We start from the raw sequence: 20,513 nt of genomic DNA, 5'->3' as shown, positions 1-20,513 counted from the left end.
CATCTCTGTAAGCTGTTGTTGGGCATTGCATTGTTTGCTGTTATTTCTCATGACCCTCTTAAATCGAGAAATGTGAAGAGCTTTCTTTAATGATGGAGGGTGGCAACTTGTAGCCTCCAACAATGAATTCCTATCAGTCTCATTTTTGTACAAAGTTGTACCCAACATACCATCTTCAAGAAATATTCTCAGGTCGAGAAAATCCACTGCTGTGGAACTCTTGGTCATCTTGAATTGTAGATTGGGGGTAACAGTATTCAATTTCAGAAACCAATCTTCTAATTCATCTTCTGTACCTGACCATAGAATGATCAAATCATCTATGTAACATTTGAAATATTTGATATGTTGGTGTACAAATAAATCAGTATCCCTCTCTTCAAATTCTGCCATACATAAATTGGCGTACGATGGGGCCATATTCGACCCCATCGCCGTCCCCTGTAACTGTAGAAAACAAATATTTTTCGAATTTGAAGTAGTTTCTACTGAGACATAGTTCCAATAATTCCAAAATCAGCTCTACTTGTGGTCCCACATATGGGTACCTGTTCAGTTGTTTTTGAACCGCCATTATCCCCTGGTCGTGTGGGATGGAGGTGTATAAACTAATAACATCTAATGTTGCTAGTATAATTGGCTGGTCAATTTTGGGGGACAGTTTTATTTCCTTGATAATACTAAGAGAGTCCAAAAGAAATGAGGGCATGGTCCGTACACATGGCTGCAGGATGCTATCCAAAAATATTGCTATTGGCTGCAAAAGGGATCCTATAGAGGACACTATCGGTCTTCCCGGTGGACTAGTAGGATGCTTATGAACCTTTGGAAGCGTATAATATATATATATATATATATATATATATATATATATATTTTTATTTTTTTTTTGATACAAGAGATAGGGTGCACACAGATAGAACTAAAGGGTAAAGCGTATTGTGCTGGCAGTCCTAAATGAATATAAACAAATTAATTAGAAAAGAGCTCTAACATATCAAAAAAGCTAAAGCGGATACCTGGCTGCACCAACACACCCCTACAGTATACTAAGGAATGACATCCTAAACAGGTATGCTGAACATATGCTTTTAATAAAAACAAAGCCAAAAAAGATACATGCTGAGAAAAATGGCAACAACAAGATACAGCACACAAACATATACCAAGCGTAGTGCACTACTGTCAACTGTGAGCTAGCATTTGCATAGTATTGTTAACTCATGAGAAAGTCCGTTCTTGATGCCGGGCACTTAAGTGTTAAAAACACGCTCCGGTTTAAAGATTTAGACAGATTACCGTCCTTGATATCTCATTATGTGTATTTGTTCCGGTACCGGATTAAGGATATAATGTGAGAGTCCAAAGGATGGTACTAGTACTATTGCAAACTTGATCCCATGTGCTAATGACAACTCCAACTTTAAACTTTCAGTGTGCAAGACTTATTACTGCATGGCTTACCTCCGCTATCTTCACACACTCTACGGTATTACCTGGCAGGATCTCATCCGTGGTGTGACTTACAGCGATGTATTCCGCCTATGCAGCTCTTCACTTGCTTGGTTGTGTTGTGTTCACTTGATATCGTCAGATTCACAGCATATCCACCATGCTGGCGTTCTCCACACTGTGTCTTGTTCTACACATTACGCGTTTCGCCCCTCCCCCTTTCTGGGCTGAACTCAGGGCTTCATCAGATGTGTCTAATTAGACACCACAGCAGACTTTATAACACTTGTGCAGATACAAAGTTACACCTCCTTCATGTATGTTAAAGGGAAGTGTATAGTGCATGTACATTTCAATGGCTACAATTAGATTACACTACACATTTAATATACAACTAATCTATACAAATATGGTGTTTTGCAATTCACACATTTTTTGAAAACTGCTTATTATATACTGATAAAATACAGCATTAGATTTAAATGTACACTGAGAACCACTTATGTGAACATGTCTTCATGCTCATTACTAAGCTGCCGTGTATTATTTCATACACATTTTCTAACAGTGTTAATAAATAAGGAATACTTATAGAAAACAGGAAAATTCGATTTTTTCATTCAAACCAAAGGGAGAGAGGGTATTGAGTCTGTACATCCAGCGTGACTCATGCTGGAGCAGTAATTGGTCAATATTACCTCCTCTCCTCCTTGGTTTGATGTGTTCAATACCCAATACTCTTAGGAGAGAGAAATCAGAGTCATGCATTTTTTGAAAGTGTCTGGCCACTGGACTGTCTGACTCCTTATCTTTAATGCTATCTCTGTGTTCCCTCACCCTTTCTTTTAATTCACGTGTCGTTTTCCCAATGTAAAATTTGGGACACGAACAGTGTAACATATAAATGACATTTGAGGTATTGCAGACTATTCTTTCATTGATGTGGTAAGACCTATCTGAATATTCAGTGCAAAAATTTGAGGCTTTAACGATGTACTTGCAGTACACACATCTGCCACAAGGTTCACAACCTTTTCTAGTCTGTGCCTGTGTTAGCCAATTTTTTGGGGTGTCTCTTTGGAACTCACTACGAACCAATTTATCCTTAATACTGGGAGCTCTTTTGGCTGTAAGCAGTGGGTACTCAGAAATAAATTTAGCAACTGAACTATCATTTAATAAAATGTGCCAGTGTTTATTAAGGATATTCCGCAATTTGTTCCAATGGGAATTATATTTTGTTATTAAACGAATACTATTCTCTTCCTTAGGCTTTTCAGTTGTTCTATATAATAATTCATTTCTGGGTTTCTGCCTAGCTCTAAGCCATCCTTTCTTAACTTGATTCTTAGAGTACCCTCTCTGAAGGAACCTCTGAGCCATCTCTCCGGCCTGCCTATCAAAATCTTGTTCAGTGGAGCAGCACCTCTTGAGCCTCAAGAACTGTCCCACTGGAATGCCATTTTTTAAGGCCTCCGGGTGGTGGCTGGAACCATACAACAGATTATTAGTTGCTGTTTCTTTCCGAAACACTTTGCTTTTTAATAATCCATCTTCAATGGTGAGTTTGAGATCCAAAAAAGTAGTTTCCTTATTACTAATCTGGTGAGTTAAGAACAAATTTCTGTTGTTATTGTTCAGAATCTCAACAAATTTATTGGCTGAAGTTTCATCCCCTTTCCACAGAACTAGGATGTCATCCACATAGCGCAGCCATAGGACGACGTGAGCCTCCACCCATATATCTAATTCCTGGAAGACATCAACTGCCTCCCAGACACCTAGATGGAGACAGGCATAGGTGGGGGCGCACGCCGAACCCATGGCTGTGCCCCTTAACTGTCTAAAAAATTTGCCATCAAACATAAATATGTTATTGGTTAACACAAATTCCAATAATTTGAGTACCAAGGTAGTGTTGTCACTGTACTCTTCTCCACGTAGTTTAAGGAAGTGTTCTGCTGCTTCCAAACCTACTTTATGTGGAATAGAAGAGTACAGTGACTCCACATCAAGAGTGAGTAGAAGCATATCTGGTTCCATTTTAATTTTATCCAATTTTCTTAAAACGTCCCCCGTGTCTTGCACATAGGAGGACAGTTCAGTTAAGAAGGGACGTAGAAAAAAATCTACATATCTACTTATCCCCTCTGTTGGTCCCCCAATCCCAGACACTATGGGACGTCCTGGTGGGTGTGTGATGCTTTTGTGCACCTTGGGGATGCAGTAGAACGTAGGAACTACTGGGTGAGTCGGACTCAGAAATTCAAATTCTTTTTTAGTCAATAACCCTGATTATTTTGCTTGTCTCAAAATGATGAATAAATCATCACAAGATTTTTCATAAGTTTGTCTAGTGACAGCCTCATATTGTTCTTTTACACCTAGCTGTCTCAGGACTTCTTTCACATAGTCAGCCTGGTTAAGGATGACAATATTCCCACCCTTATCGGATGGTTTGATCTGAATTTCTTTTTTGCTCATCAAATCTTTAAGAGCTCTTCTCTCTTTTTTGCTCAGATTGTCACTCACTATGCCTGAAACTCCTATGTCACCTACTTCTCTTTCCACACATTTAACAAAGGTGTGGACACTGGGAGATAAGGATAATTGGGGCATAAATTTAGACGTAGGTTTAAAATTTGATTTTTTGGGGTAAATGATACCTGTATCGGTTTCCTCCTGTTCTTCTAATAAGGATACTAAGTTTGCAACTGCCTCTGCATCCTCACTCTCAACAGGGCCACAACTCTGGGATCTATTGCCCCAAAGCTTTTTCAATAATATTTTCCTTGCAAAAAGGTTTAGATCTTTCACGAATTCAAATTTATCTAAGCCATTAGAGGGACAGAATGATAATCCTTTCTTTAACAATTCAATGTGTACCATATTTAAACTAACTGAGGAGAGGTTAATTACTGACATTTCCTCTTCTATATTAGTTAGTTTGTGTTTTCCCAGAATTGACTCTCTTTCCTCTGATTCCTGGTTGTCATGCGATACTGGGGATTGCTCCTGTATCTCCCTCCTCTGCTCCTTTGTCTCTGTCTGCTGGAATAAGCTCGACCACCTCCCCCTCTTTCGTCTGCCTCCTCTCCGGGTCCTACCCCTAAAGGGATTCTCCCCTGTAATGCAGTTCTTATATTTTGGGGGGCATTCTCTAATTCATTCTCAGAGTTGTCTGTACCTGAGTCATATGCATATCTGGTACTGTTGTTATTTCTATATATGTAGATGGTACCTTTTTTAAAATCATCCTGATCCCTAACCATTTTTCGCCTTTTTCTAAATTTAATTTCACCTTGCAAACGTTCTAAGGTTTTTTGAGCCTCCTTATTAAGTTTATCAAAAGCTGGGTCATTGGCATAAAGATTTACCTGTTCATAGATTTTATTTGTCTCAATTTTGCTTTCCTCCAATCTTTTTTCATCCTCATCAATCATTAATTGCATCAACTCTAAGGTACATCGTGTTAATATAGCATTCCATTTTTGAATAAATTCAGTGTTTGCTTCCACCCCTCTTAAATTTATTCCTGGGTCTAGTCTAATCCTCAGACCTCTGGGGATCAATTCTTCTTTAACATACCTTTGTAGGCTAGCTAGCTCCCACTTGATTTTAAGTTCCTTAATTGCTTTTTTCTTATATTCCTTAAATGCTGAAAATACATCATTACTTTTTTCTTCAATATTGGTTTCGTCGATATTGATGGAGGGTTTAAACGCTTCATCAATATCACTAACCCATTTTTCTTCAGTTAATTTAAATGCCATAATGATAGATTCAGTTGCTCAGTTATGTTCAAAACCCGTTAAGAGACGTCAAAACACAAAAACTACTGTATAATAATAAAGTCTGATGCTCTCCTAAAGAAATAAGGTCTAATGCAACTTATATGTTACTAATTTTGATACAAGAGATAGGGTGCACACAGATAGAACTAAAGGGTAAAGCGTATTGTGCTGGCAATCCTAAATGAATATAAACAAATTAATTAGAAAAGAGCTCTAACATATCAAAAGAGCTAAAGCGGATACCTGGCCGCACCAACACGCCCCTACAGTATACTAAGGAATGACATCCTAAACAGGTATGCTGAACATATGCTTTTAATAAAAACAAAGCCAAAAAAGATACATGCTGAGAAAAATGGCAACAACAAGATACAGCACACAAACATATACCAAGCGTAGTGCACTACTGTCAACTGTGAGCTAGCATTTGCATAGTATTGTTAACTCATGAGAAAGTCCGTTCTTGATGCCGGGCACTTAAGTGTTAAAAACACGCTCCGGTTTAAGGATTTAGACAGATTACTGTCCTTGATATCTCATTATGTGTATTTGTTCCGGTACCGGATTAAGGATATAATGTGAGAGTCCAAAGGATGGTACTAGTACTATTGCAAACTTGATCCCATGTGCTAATGACAACTCCAACTTTAAACTTTCAGTGTGCAAGACTTATTACTGCATGGCTTACCTCCGCTATCTTCACACACTCTACGGTATTACCTGGCAGGATCTCATCCGTGGTGTGACTTACAGCAATGTATTCCGCCTATGCAGCTCTTCACTTGCTTGGTTGTGTTGTGTTCACTTGATATCGTCAGATTCACAGCATATCCACCATGCTGGCGTTCTCCACACTGTGTCTTGTTCTACACATTACGCGTTTCGCCCCTCCCCCTTTCCGGGCTGAACTCAGGGCTTCATCAGATGTGTCTAATTAGACACCACAGCAGACTTTATAACACTTGTGCAGATACAAAGTTACACCTCCTTCATGTATGTTAAAGGGAAGTGTATAGTGCATGTACATTTCAATGGCTACAATTAGATTACACTACACATTTAATATACAACTAATCTATACAAATATGGTGTTTTGCAATTCACACATTTTTTGAAAACTGCTTATTATATACTGATAAAATACAGCATTAGATTTAAATGTACACTGAGAACCACTTATGTGAACATGTCTTCATGCTCATTACTAAGCTGCCGTGTATTATTTCATACACATTTTCTAACAGTGTTAATAAATAAGGAATACTTATAGAAAACAGGAAAATTCGATTTTTTCATTCAAACCAAAGGGAGAGAGGGTATTGAGTCTGTACATCCAGCGTGACTCATGCTGGAGCAGTAATTGGTCAATATTACCTCCTCTCCTCCTTGGTTTGATGTGTTCAATACCCAATACTCTTAGGAGAGAGAAATCAGAGTCATGCATTTTTTGAAAGTGTCTGGCCACTGGACTGTCTGACTCCTTATCTTTAATGCTATCTCTGTGTTCCCTCACCCTTTCTTTTAATTCACGTGTCGTTTTCCCAATGTAAAATTTGGGACACGAACAGTGTAACATATAAATGACATTTGAGGTATTGCAGACTATTCTTTCATTGATGTGGTAAGACCTATCTGAATATTCAGTGCAAAAATTTGAGGCTTTAACGATGTACTTGCAGTACACACATCTGCCACAAGGTTCGCAACCTTTTCTAGTCTGTGCCTGTGTTAGCCAATTTTTTGGGGTGTCTCTTTGGAACTCACTACGAACCAATTTATCCTTAATACTGGGAGCTCTTTTGGCTGTAAGCAGTGGGTACTCAGAAATAAATTTAGCAACTGAACTATCATTTAATAAAATGTGCCAGTGTTTATTAAGGATATTCCGCAATTTGTTCCAATCGGAATTATATTTTGTTATTAAACGAATACTATTCTCTTCCTTAGGCTTTTCAGTTGTTCTATATAATAATTCATTTCTGGGTTTCTGCCTAGCTCTAAGCCATCCTTTCTTAACTTGATTCTTAGAGTACCCTCTCTGAAGGAACCTATACTGTATGTGTGTGTGTGTGTATATATATATACACAACACGTCGAACCTTGAAGCAGATGGGCTACAGCAGCAGAAGACCACTCTGGGTGCCACTCCTGTCAGCTAAGAACAGGAAACTGAGGCTACAATTCGCACAGGCTCACCAAAATTAGACAATAGAAGATTGGAAAAACGTTGCCTGGTCTAATGAGTCTTGATTTCAGCTGCAACATTCAGATGGTAGGGTCAGAATTTGGCATAAACAACATGAAGCATGGATCCATCCTGCCTTGTATCAACAGTTCAGGCTAGTGGTGGTAGAGTAATGATGTGGGGGATATTTCTTGGCACACTTTTGGCCTCTTAGTACAAATCGAGCATCGTTTAAATGCTACGGCCTACCTGAGTATTGTTGCTGACCATGTCCATCCCTTTATTATTATTTTTCTTTATTTATAAAGCGCCAACAGATTCCGCAGCGCTGTCCATGGGTAACAAAGGTAAAAAGGACAGTACAATATGAGATACCAGACAAAATTTAACAAACAAATACAGGGGGAATTGGGAGCCTGAACTTACAATCTAAATGGGTAGGAGGGTGAGAAACAGGAGGTGGGGACTGCAAAGGTGGGAATGATGTTAGTGTGGAGTTAGATGAGGGTAACTATTAGGCAAGTGGAATTCATTAGTTACTGATTTGGTGATAGGCTTCCCTGAACAAGAAGGTCTTTAGGGAGCGTTTAAAGAAGGAGAGGTTGGGGGAAAGTCTGACAGTTCGAAGAAGTGTGTTCCAGAGGGTTGGTGCCGCACGAGTGAAGTCCTGTAGTCTAGCATGAGAGGAGGTGATGGTAGAAGAGGCAAGGAGTAGATCGTTGTTGGAGCTTAGGGGGCAGGCTGGAGTATATTTGTTGATGAGTGAGGAAAGGTATGGGGGGTCTGCAATGGTAAGGGCTTTGTAGGTCAGAGTGAGAATTTCAAATTTAATTCTGCTGTGAATGGGGAGCCAATGTAGGGACTCACAGAGGGGTGCAGTGGATACAGAGCATTGGGAGAGGTGGATTAGCATAGCAGATGCATTTAGGATGGATTGAAGGGGGGAGATGCGGGAGAGAGGAAGACCAGGTAGTAGGTTGTTACAGTAGTCAAGCCGGGAAATTACTAGGGAATGGATTAGCTGTTTAGTAGTTTCAGCACTCAGAAAAGGACAAATTTTGGAGATATTGCGTAGGTGGTTGCGACAGGATGAAGAGAGCGATTGGATGTGGGATATAAAGAACAGATTGGAGTCAAGTGTAACTCCTAGGCAGTGGACTTGGGGTGATGGGGAGATAGTGGTGTCACCAACAGTGATAGTAAAGTTAGAAACAGGAGTAGAATTAGATGGGGGGATAAGAAGAAGCTCAGTCTTGGACATGTTGATTTTTAGGTGGTGAGAGGCCATCCAGGAAGAAATGCCAGATAAGCAGTCACTGATGTGGGAAAGGACAGAAGGAGAGAGTGCAGGGGTGGATAGGTAGATCTGAGTATCATCAGCATAGAGGTGAAAGTTGAAGCCATAGCTACCAATAAGTTTACCCAGTGAGGAAGTATAAATAGAGAAGAGTAGAGGGCCTAGAACAAAGCCTTGAGGTACTCCAACAGACAAAGGCAATGGAGAGGAGGAGTCGCCAGCAAATGAAACAGATAAGGACCTATTAGAGCGATAAGAGTGGATCCAGGAGAGGGCAATGTCACAGAGCCCAAGGGAGCTGAGAGTCCGTAAGAGGAGGGGATGGTCAAATGTGTCAAAGGCAGCAGACAGGTCAAGTAAGATAAGTATAGAATAGTGGTCATTGTTTTTAGCAGAAAGAAAATCGTTAGTAACCTTGGTGAGGGCAGTCTCAGTTGAGTGTTGGGGATGGAAGCCAGATTGCACGGGGTCAAGCAATGAGTTGGAGGATAGAAAGTGTGTTAGGTGATTGAAAACTAGTTTTTCCAGGACTTTAGAAGCTAACTGAAGTAGTGATATGGGTCGGTAGTTTGCAGGAGAATTGGGGTCGAGGGAGGGTTTGAGGATGGGGGTGACCTTTGCATGTTTGAAGGATGATGGAAATGAACCAGTAGTAAGGGATCAGTTGAATATGTGAGTAAGAGCTGGGGTGAGGGTAGAGGACAGAGACGGTATTAGATGTGAAGGGATAGGGTCAAGGGGGCAGGTAGTGAGGTGTGAGGAAGATATTAGGGAACTCACTTCATTCTCAGTGGTCGGGAGGAAGGTACTGAGAGTGTTGGAGAGGGTGACTGGGGGCGGATATGGAAGGTTGCAGTCTTGTGGTGGGATGTTACTTCGGATGGTAAGTGTTTTGTTGAAAAAGTAGTCTGCCAAGTCTTGAGCACTAAAGTCAGATGAAAGGGGTGGTGCAAATAATTTGCCTATGTGATCTTTTATCGTATTGCCAGTGAGATAGTAATACTGGAAACTGTGTTACATCCAACTGATAATTAACACTGGAAGACAAACAACTCATTAACATCACAGTTCTTTACCAGTCACACTAGAGGAGCATTAAGAGGTTGAGATTTTACTTTGTTTACCGTATTTCAGAGATTTATAAGTTATAACAAACCTCAATTAAATTTGCACCTCTACAAGTCGAGAATGGCAAGAATAGAATCATACAATACTTTCATTATAGATGTATTTACTACAGAAGGTAACTTAAGTGTGTTTTTAATTAAAATCCTATTTTATTAAATCAAATAAAAGTTATATTTTAATTTCTTTCACTAGTACATTTTCACTCACTGTATCATAGGTGAATTATACCTTGTATTAATTACTTAACTACAGCCTAGAGTGCTATTCTGTGTATTCTTTTGTTAGTAAATTCTTCTTACTACAATCTGTAATTACAGATAGAGGAGAGTGTTGAAAGTGGAGAAGAGACATTTAGGGTTTGAGGAGTGAGAAGATATGAGAGAAGAGAAGTAGTTTTGCTTGGCTAAGTGAAGGGCAGAGAAGTAAGAATAAAGAATTAACTTATAGTGTAGGAAATCGGGTTCAGAGCAGGATTTCCTCCAGGCACATTAAGCAGCATGGCAGCATTTTGTAGATAGCGTGTTTGCTGAGAGTGCCAGGGCTGGAGCTGATGACATGGGGTTTTGCTTATTTGTGGAGGAGCAAGGGTGTCGAGTGCAGAGGAGAGAGTATTCTTATAATCTTATAGTGGTTTGTAGCAAGGTCAGGGCAGGATACCGTGGAAGTGTGGGAAAGGTGTTTTTGAAGTAGTAGTAGACTACAGTGTACCCATCTTCTGATGGCTACTTCCAGCAGGATAATGCACCATGTCACAAAGCTCAAATCATCTTAAACTGGTTTCTTGAATATGACAATGAGTTCACTGTACTACAATGGCCTCCACAGTCACCAGATCTCAATCCAATAGAGCACCTCTGGGATGTGGTAGAATGGGAGATTTGCATCATGGATGTGCAGCCGACAAATCTGCAGCAACTGCGTGATGCTATCATGTCAACATGGACCAAACTGTCTGAGAAATATTTCCAACACCTTTTTAATCTATGCCACAAAGAATTTAAGCAGTTCTGAAGGCAAAAGGGGGCTCAACCTGGTACTAGCAATGTGTACCTAATAAAGAGGCCGGTGAGTGTATATATATATATATATATATATATATATATATATATATATATATATATATATTTATATATATATATATATATATATATATATATATAGTTGAGTATGGGATCCAGCACACACTTTTCCCAAAATTCACAGCTGCCGGGGTTCAATTCAAAATTCATAATCCAACATTTTTGGGGTCTCCCCCGTCCTCAGACTAAAAGCATACGCAATAAATCCACTTACCACCATAAAATGGTGCTCCCACCACCAGAATCATGCCCATCAAGCTTCACTGGAGTCAAGATCTTGCATTATGTTACTCAATCTATATTGATGTTAATCCCTGTTACTCAACTCAATACAAAATCATATTTGCAGTAACAATTCTAACTCATCAAGAGGCTTGTAAATGAATATAGTGACAGAAGCCCCTTACAAAAAACACTAGAAAGCCAAATTTGTATTGAGTCCCTTAGGGAATAATGTATCCAGGTTGAAAAAATCCACTGTGATTCCCTTTGTAACAAGCTTCAGGCTCTATCACCCCCCCCCCTCTGTCTCATTGGGATATGATCTATTATGATATATCTGTGGTCTAAAATGGCATGTTTAAATTCCAGAAAAGTCTGGCAACCGGCTGATCTGATTCACCATTTTTGAAGACTGCCCGAATTGCAGACTGGTGATTCGCCATCCAAGTCCTCAGATCATCCTGGGTCTTACCCACTTAAAACCTGCCACATAGGCAGTGCAAAAGATACACAATATATTTTTTTGTACATGTGACCCTTTGTCTAATATAGAATTTCTTATTAGACCAAGGATGTATGAAAAAATGCTCTGGGTTAAACCCCCACATGATGTACATCCACTGCACTGGAAGCAACAAATTTTTGGGGTATTTAACCAAGTTTTATTGGTATAACTGTCCCTGTAGTCTGGACGTAACAGGAGGTCCTTCAAGGCGTGACCTATCCTGAATCCCACCATAGGGGCCCCTGTCCGCATAAATGGCAAAGATTTATCTGTGGAGATAATCTCACAGTTTTCTCTTAAGGATCGTGAAAAAACAAGCTTTCTGGGGTGAAAGTAGTTGTGAAAATCATCCGTTCCTTTTTCTTTGCTTGCACAGTCTTCGTCAATGCTTGTTCCTGTGTCAAATCATTTGTTTACTCTAGTGCATGTTGCAGATGGGCTACACCATAGCCCCTGTCGTTGAACCTCAGTTCGATAGCAGAGATTTGTTCATTCATTTTCTCTTTCTCAGTGTTATTACGAACAATCCTTTTAAACTGTGACACTGGTAGCACACGTTTCAAACTGGGTGGGTGGCAACCTGTCACTTCCAACAGTGAATTTCTGTCCGTTTCCTTCTGGAACAGAGTAGCACAGAAAACATCCACCCCCTTTAGTTCTGGATATTGAGAAAATCAATTTATTTATTATGATGGGTGATTTTAAACTGAACTTGAGGGTTAACTTTATTCAGGTCCTCAACCATTGCAGTAGTTCAGAGCTACTGCTACCCCACACCATAAACAAGTAATTGATATACCGCCTGAAAAATGTCACTCTTGGATCGAATTGTGAAATTAATAAAATAGCATAGGATGGGGCCACATTGGACCCCATCGCTGTGCCAGAAATTTTCTGGAAAAATTCCCTTTCAAATTTAAAGTAGTTGCATTCTAAACAAAAATCGAGGGGCTGCATAATCACATATATATCAGTGCTCAAAAGATGAAACAGGAAGCTAAATTGATAGAGGATAGTAAGACATGCCCCTGGTCATCCACAATTTTGGGTAACTGGTAGTTTAAGTTCATGGAAATAATCATGAGACAGCCCAATGTCAAGACACAGACAAATACAATATAAATGTCCATAGCCAAAAGTATAGTCAAAGTCCAAGCAAATCACCCCCCCCCCCCAAAAAAAAAGTATTAATTAACAAAATAACCCCTATAGGAAAAACAGTTTAATTTATACCTTAAATAGATAACAACTGACAAACAAAACACTCTTATTGCACTACATGAAAACCAGATTTATTAATTTGTCCTATTCACTTGTTTTTTATTAGTATTTCTATGAAACAATAAAACTAATTTGCACATATTTGCTCGTTTTAAGCTTTTAGGATCCGTTTGAATAAAATAACTTTGCTGATTTTCAGAGGTTTAACGAACCATAAACACTTTGAGATTGCAGATATGAGATCCCAGGTGTTAGAGGACTTTAACATATATATAAATGTGTTTGTACATAAGTATTTATGTGTTTATATGTGTGTATATATGTATTTACAGACACATATACACTTATGAATACATACATATGTAGGTATGTATGTATATATATATATATATATATATATAAATATATATATATATATATATATATATATATATATATATATATATATATATATATGCATATGCATTGGATCCCTTTGCTACAAAGTAAAATCATATTTCTGCAATATTCATATTTACTGTGTATTTACTGTAAATATGTTCTGCACATTGCAAAATATGTTCTAAGTATATATATATATATATATATATATATATATATATATATATATATATATATATATATATATACACACAGTGGGGAAAAATAGTATTTAGTCAGCCACCAATTGTTCAAGTTCTCCCACTTAAGAAGATGAGAGAGGACTGTAATTTTCATCATAGGTATACCTCAACTATGAGAGACAAAATGTGGAAACAAATCCAGACAATCACATTGTTTGATTTGGAAAGAATTTATTTGAAAATTATGGTGGAAAATAAGTATTTGGTCACCTACAAACAAGCAAGATTTCTGGCTCTCACAGACCCGTATCTTCCTCTTTAAGAGGCTCCTCTGTCCTCCACTCATTACCTGTATTACTGGCACCTGTTTGAACTTGTTATCAGTATAAAAGACACCTGTCCACAACCTCAAACAGTCACACTTCAAACTCCACTATGGTGAAGACTAAAGAGCTGTCGAAGGACACCAGAAACAAAATTGTAGACCTGCACCAGGCTGGGAAGACTGAATCTGCAATAGCAGCTTGGTGTGAAGAAATCAACTGTGGGAGCAATAATTAGAAAATGGAAGACATACAAGGCCACTGATAATCTCCCTCGATCTGGGGCTCCACGTAAGATCTCACCCCGTGGGGTCAAAATGATCACAAGAACGGTGAGCAAACATCCCAGAACCACACGGGGGACCTAGTGAATGACCTGCAGAGAACTGGGACCAACGTAACAAAGGTTACCATCAGTAACACACTACGCCGCCAGGGACTCAGATCCTGCAGTGCCAGACGTGTCCCCCTGCTTAAGCCAGTACATGTCCGGGCCCGTCTGAAGTATGCTAGAGAACATTTGGATGATCCAGAAGTGGATTGGGAGAATGTCATATGGTCAAATGAAACCAAAGTAGAACTGTTTGGTAGAAACACAACTTGTCGTGTTTGGAGGAGAGAGAACACCATAACTACTGTGATGCATGGGGGTGGCAACATCATGCTTTGGGGCTGTTTCTCTGCAAAGGGAACAGGACGACTGATCCGTGTACATGAAAGAATGAATAGGGCCATGTATCGTGAGATTTTGAGTGCAAACCTCCTTCCATCTACTTTGCTATGAAGTAGATGAAAACATGTAAAATCATATTTCTGCAATATTCATATTTACTGTGTATTTACTGTAAATATTTCCCATGCCAATGTTCCGCACATTGCAAAATATGTTCTAAGTATTTTTAAATAGATATTCCTACATAAATATCTGTATATATTTATACCTAAAAATATATATATATAATATATATATAATTATTAGGCAAATGAGTATTTTGACCACATCATCCTCTTTATGCATGTTGTCTTACTCCAAGCTGTATAGGCTCAAAAGCCTACTACCAATTAAGCATATTAGGTGATGTGCATCTCTGTAATGAGAAGGGGTGTGGTCTAATGACATCAACACCCTATATCAGGTGTGCATAATTATTAGGCAACTTCCTTTCCTTTGGCAAAATGAGTCAAAAGAAGGACTTGACAGGCTCAGAAAAGTCAAAAATAGTGAGATATCTTGCAGAGGGATGCAGCACTCTTAAAATTGCAAAGCTTCTAAAGCGTGATCATCGAACAATCAAGCGTTTCATTCAAAATAGTCAACAGGGTCGCAAGAAGCGTGTGGAAAAACCAAGGCGCAAAATAACTGCCCATGAACTGAGAAAAGTCAAGCGTGCAGCTGCCAAGATGCCACTTGCCACCAGTTTGGCCATATTTCAGAGCTGCAACATCACTGGAGTGCCCAAAAGCACAAGGTGTGCAATACTCAGAGACATGGCCAAGGTAAGAAAGGCTGAAAGACGACCACCACTGAACAAGACACACAAGCTGAAACGTCAAGACTGGGCCAAGAAATATCTCAAGACTGATTTTTCTAAGGTTTTATGGACTGATGAAATGAGAGTGAGTCTTGATGGGCCAGATGGATGGGCCCGTGGCTGGATTGGTAAAGGGCAGAGAGCTCCAGTCCGACTCAGACGCCAGCAAGGTGGAGGTGGAGTACTGGTTTGGGCTGGTATCATCAAAGATGAGCTTGTGGGGCCTTTTCGGGTTGAGGATGGAGTCAAGCTCAACTCCCAGTCCTACTGCCAGTTTCTGGAAAACACCTTCTTCAAGCAGTGGTACAGGAAGAAGTCTGCATCCTTCAAGAAAAACATGATTTTCATGCAGGACAATGCTCCATCACACGCGTCCAAGTACTCCACAGCGTGGCTTGCAAGAATGGGTATAAAAGAAGAAAATCTAATGACATGGTCTCCTTGTTCACCTGATCTGAACCCCATTGAGAACCTGTGGTCCATCATCAAATGTGAGATTTACAAGGAGGGAAAACAGTACACCTCTCTGAACAATATCTGGGAGGCTGTGGTTGCTGCTGCACGCAATGTTGATGGTGAACAGATCAAAACACTGACAGAATCCATGCATGGCAGGCTTTTGAGTGTCCTTGCAAAGAAAGGTGGCTATATTGGTCACTGATTTGTTTTTGTTTTGTTTTTGAATGTCAGAAATGTATATTTGTGAATGTTGAGATGTTATATTGGTTTCACTGGTACAAATAAATAATTGAAATGGGTATATATTTGTTTTTTGTTAAGTTGCCTAATAATTATGCACAGTAATAGTCACCTGCACACACAGATATCCCCCTAAAATAGCTAAAACTAAAAACAAACTAAAAACTACTTCCAAAAATATTCAGCTTTGATATTAATTAGTTTTTTGGGTTCATTGAGAACATGGTTGTTGTTCAATAATAAAATTAATCCTCAAAAATACAACTTGCCTAATAATTCTGCACTCCCTGTATATATAACAAATGAAGAAAACGGACAATCCAGGGCAAGTTAAAAACGATATCTTTTATTCACCAACGATAAAAAGGTTCCAGGAGGGTACATATGCAGGTTAGCAAGGCAACACAGGCAAACTGAAAGCTAACATGTTTCGGCTATACAGCCGTAATCATAGCTAATTCAGTATACCTGTGATGCCCTTTTAAAAGCAAAACAAGAAAGTAATTGGTCAATCAATACAACCAATGCCCGTGAAGCCTAGCCACCACCTTTAGGATTAACCCTTAATGCAGAATCAGTCTCATTCAATAATTCTAAGTAATAAGATTGGATATAGAGAGAGTCCAAAAGAGATAGTATTAAAGTTTTATGTAACATAATACACTTAAATAAACATATAGAAATAATAAATACGTACATGATAAAGTGTATCAAATATATATAAGCAAAATAGTACAAACAATCAATTGCTCATCATGTTTATCATAAAACTTTCCACAGTTTGTGTTGCAAATACCCTAAGAAGGAGAGAAATATACACACTAATGCAAACAATGTAAAAAATAAGGCAACAAAAGTGTACAGTGTCAACAAAAATAGAGACCACCTGTTTGCTGTCTAATTCAAATACACATATATATATATATATATCTCAAATGGCAGCAAACTTGCTGGCACTCAATTCAATATCAAGAAATGTTTCTCTATAATTTGTGACAATACACACCATATTAAAGATGGCGTGAATCAATAGAGAATTACATACATATCACTACATGCAACAAAACTTGTTAAAAATGTTGTGTCACAAATATAGAGATCATTCTTGGTTGACAGCAATAAGACCAAGTGGTCATATTAATGTAGACTACGTGCATCAGATCAAGTTCCCAATTGGAACAAGGTTCTAAGACCCACTGAACTGACCACCCATCTAGTAAATATCCCAGAGATGGTAAAGTTATATTACTTGACGGCCAATATGCCCTTAAGGTTCCTGTTTTATTTACTTGTATATAGTTCAAATATATATTTCAAGTTTATATTTTTCTCTCAAGTAGACAGCTCAACACAGAGTAGTCAAAAAACAACCACTAGAAACTGAGTACAATTGAATATGGATGTATTGAAGTTTTCCATATAGAGAAACTTAGTTAAATTATTTCCAATAGTTAATTAAATCGTACTCTGAGTTTAGCCCCTTGGGTACCCTAGTTCATAATTTAAAAACCCAAAACATTTTGCGTTTGCCCAGAATTTTATCCCTGTCACCTCCCCTGGGGGGGGGATTTCATATATTCAATGTCTTGCCATCTGAAGGTGTCATTTCTTTTATGATGTACATTCTTGAAATGTTTAACAAGGGGGGTAGTAGTCTCACCCAATTTGATGGTTGACAAATGGTTCCGTATTCTGGTTTAACCTCAGTTGTCATAAGACCTACATATTGATTGTAGGCAACACTCGACACATGTAATGAGGTAAAGGACATACAGTTGAGGCAGGACTGGATCTTAAACTCCTCTCCCGTGACTAATGACCGGAACGTATCTGAAAAGATACAAAAATCACACGGTCTGCACCTAGACCTGCCGCATCTGTACATCCCCCTATGTGTAAGCCACGCACTTGGGCGATCTCTAGTCACTGGTGGAATTTCAGAAGGGGCAACACAATTGCCAATTGTCTTACTGCGCCTATAGGAGCAGCGCAAGCCTCTCTCTACACTGTTCTGTAGTTTGTCGTCAGCAGCCAACATGCAAAAGTGCTTATTGACTATTTTACAAATATCCTGGTATTCATCACTATAATTCGTTACAAATGTAACTTTGGACGAAACCTGTGCAGATGATGTCCTAACCCTCTCCGGTTCTCCTAACAGGTGTCTCCTATCAATCCTATCCACCTGCGATTGGGCCCTGTCAATAACATGTCTAGGGTAACCTCTATGGTATAGACAGTCCCTCATTGCCCTGCTCTGTTCTGTATATGCAATTTCATCAGAGCAATTCCTCTTCACCCTGATTAGCTGCCCCTTTGCAACTGCAAAAGGGACATGCCTCAGGTGGCAACTTCTCGCATGTAGAAGAGTATTTTTAGTTATGGGTTTTCTGTACAGGTCAATGGAAATATGTCCATTGGCATTTCCCGTCAGTGTGATATCAAGAAAATTCACAGATCGCAACTGACTTTCAAATGTAAACCTAAGACCAACATTGTTGGTATTAAGTTGCTGTACGAACCCTTCAACCTCACACTGAGACCCTTGCCAAATGAAAAGCAGGTCATCAATTTAGCACCTGTATAGCACCACAATGACCTTGTAGGTATTTTTATCTCCATAGATGTGGGACCGCTCCCACCAACCCATATACAGTTTGGCAAAGGACAGGGCAAATTTTGCCCCCATAGCGGTCCCACATCTCTGGAGAAAAAACCTGCCTTCAAACTGGAAATAGTTATGGGTCAACAGGAATCTCATGGCTCTGAGTACAAAGCTGATAAATGTACTTGTATAATCAGAATATTCCTCCCGAAAAAATGCAATTGCACTTAAACCTTACTCATGGGGTATAGAGGAATAGAGAGCCATGACATCCACTGTTAACCAAGAGTAACTGTCATAATTCCACTGAGTACCCTCCAAGATACCTATAACATCCTTAGTATCCCTAGTATAACTATGCAGGGACACAACGAAAGGGTGCAAAATTAGCGTCCACCCACTCAGAGAGATGTTCAGAGAGTGACTCTATACCACTCACTATGGGCCATCCCTGAACATTCTCGAGGGATTTGTGGACTTTGGGGAGATGGTGGAAAAAAACCTGATCAAAAACTCTCCTATCTTCACCTGTATTATTGATGGTCTCTATAGTATTCATATGTGGAATACTTGTCACATATTTTGAGGCCGTATTCTTAGGTTGAACAGTATGATCACCAGTAACTGTTACACATGGAGGGCATACAATAGTTACTTGTTTATCCGATTTCTTAAGAATACTTTTAGAGATTTGACCGCTGATGTTATCTTGGTCAACTTTTCCTCCATCCTCACCTGAATCCACATCACTCCCTGACTTGCCTGAACACACTGATTCCCTATCTGACGAACCATTACGTCCGCCTCTACCCCTGCCTCTACTTCTAGACCTTCCTCTCCTGCGATTCTTATTTTTACTCTAACTACCTTTCTGGGTATGGTCCCACTCATTCATTCCACCAGTGACTAGAGATCGCCCAAGTGCGTGGCTTACACATAGGGGGATGTACAGATGCGGCAGGTCTAGGTGCAGACCGTGTGAGTTTTGTATCTTTTCAGATACGTTCCGGTCATTAGTCACAGGAGAGGAGTTTAAGATCCAGTTCTGCCTCAACTGTATGTCCTCCTATGTCATTTACCTCATTACATGTGTCGAGTGTTGCCTACAATATGTAGGTCTTATGACAACTGAGGTTAATACCAGAATACGGAACCATTTGTCTACCATCAAATTGGGTGAGGCTACTACCCCCCTTGTTAAACATTTCAAGAATGTACATCATAAAAGAAATGACACCTTCAGATGGCAAACCATTGAATATATCAAATCCCCCCCCCCCCCCCCCAGGGGAGGTGACAGGGATAAAATTCTGGGCAAACGCAAAATGTTTTGGGTTTTTAAATTAAAAACTAGGGTACCCAAGGGGCTAAACTCAGAGTACGATTTAATTAACTATTGGAAATAATTTAACTAAGTTTCTCTATATGGGAAACTTCAATACATCCATATTCAATTGTACTCAGTTTCTAGTGGTTGTTCTTTGACTACTCTGTGTTGAGCTGTCTACTTGAGAGAAAAATATAAACTTGAAATATATATTTGAACTATATACAAGTAAATAAAACAGGAACCTTAAGGGCATATTGGCCGTCAAGTAATATAACTTTACCATCTCTGGGATATTTACTAGATGGGTGGTCAGTTCAGTGGGTCTTAGAAACTTGTTCCAATTGGGAACTTGGTCTGATGCACGTAGTCTACGTTAATATGACCACTTGGTCTTATTGCTGTCAACCAAGAATGATCTCTATATTTGTGACACAACATTTTTAACAAGTTTTGTTGCATGTAGTGATAAGTATGTAATTCTCTATTGATTCACGCCATCTTTAATATGGTGTGTATTGTCACAAATTATAGAGAAACATTTCTTGATATTGAATTGAGTGCCAGCAAGTTTGCTGCCA

Source organism: Bombina bombina, chromosome 8 (genome assembly GCF_027579735.1).
Source record: "Bombina bombina isolate aBomBom1 chromosome 8, aBomBom1.pri, whole genome shotgun sequence".
Lineage (NCBI taxonomy): Eukaryota > Metazoa > Chordata > Amphibia > Anura > Bombinatoridae > Bombina > Bombina bombina.
The sequence above is the reverse complement of the archived record's forward strand: the minus strand, read 5'-3'. Positions refer to the sequence as shown.